Source organism: Rhinopithecus roxellana, chromosome 7 (assembly GCF_007565055.1).
Source record: "Rhinopithecus roxellana isolate Shanxi Qingling chromosome 7, ASM756505v1, whole genome shotgun sequence".
NCBI lineage: Eukaryota > Metazoa > Chordata > Mammalia > Primates > Cercopithecidae > Rhinopithecus > Rhinopithecus roxellana.
This window is the reverse complement of record NC_044555.1, coordinates 57936604-57937811: the sequence shown is the minus strand read 5'-3', so window position 1 is coordinate 57937811 and position 1208 is coordinate 57936604.

The following is a 1208-nucleotide window of genomic DNA, read 5'->3' as shown; positions in this document are numbered from 1 at the left end:
GAGCACCTTTTGTCGTTTCACAGAACACTTACTTCCCCTGTCCACGTCACACTGTGGAAGGTGCTAGGAGCGACCTGCCAGGCGGGCCTGGGTGTGGCCCAGCCACGCAGTCCTGATGTTTCCCTGCCCCTTCCCAGGGCCCGGGCCTTCCACCCACCCTCCCAGGCCTGGCTATTGGCCCCCTTGGGTGTTGTGGTCACATTGTTGCTAGGACTCAGGATCCTCGCCTCTGCTGGCCTCCTGAGACCAATCTTAGCTGTCACCATGGCCGGGCCCTTCACTGCTCAAACATGGGAGTGGAGTGTGGCCAGCAGCAGGAGCCTCTTCCCCTGTCTCAAGGGACACAGCTCCATGGCTCAGTGGAAGATGCATGGTGTGTCCTGGTGGCATCGCTCTCTCTGGGTGCCCAGTCCTCTAAACCAGGACAAAGCACCTTGTTTATTCATTTTTTGAGACAGGGTCTCACTCTGTCTCCCAGGCTGGAGTGCAGTGGCGCGATCAGGAGCAGGTGAGACCATCTACAGCCATAGATGGCAGGACGGGACTTACCTCTGTAGCTGGGGATTGGCAGCCTGGAAGCACAAAGGCATTCTCTGTGGTGGTGCAAATGTTCTTTAGTTTGGTCTGAGTCATGGTTGCATGTGTAGATAGGCAGGTAAAAAAAATCAGATTGTAGTGACCGGAGATTGTGCTGTTGCACTCCAGCCTGAGTGACAGAGCAAGACTCTGTAAAAAAGAAAGAAAGAAAGAAAAGAAAGAAAAGAAAGAAGGAAAGAAGGAAAGAAAGAAAGGAAGGAAGAAAGGAAGGAAGGAAGGAGAGAAAGAAGGAAGGAAGGAAAGAAGGAAGAGAAAGAAAGAAAAAGAAGAAGGAAAGAAGAAAGAAAGAAGAAAGAAAGAAAGAAAGAAAGAAAGAAAGAAAGAAAGAAAGAAAGAAAGAAAGAAAGAAAGAAAGAAAGAAAGAAAGAAAGAAAGAAAGAGAGAAAGAAAGAAAGAAAGAAAAGCTGGTACAGGTGAGCCCTCCAATTCCCAGGCTCAAGAAATCCTTTGGCTTCAGCCTCTCAAGTAGCTAGGACCACTGGAGCATGCCACCACGCCTGGCTAATCTTTAAATTTTTGTTGTAGAGATGGGGTCTCCCTATGTTGCTCAGGCTGGTTTCAAACCCCTGGGCTCAAGCAATTCTCCCACCTGGGCCTCCCAATAGTGCTGG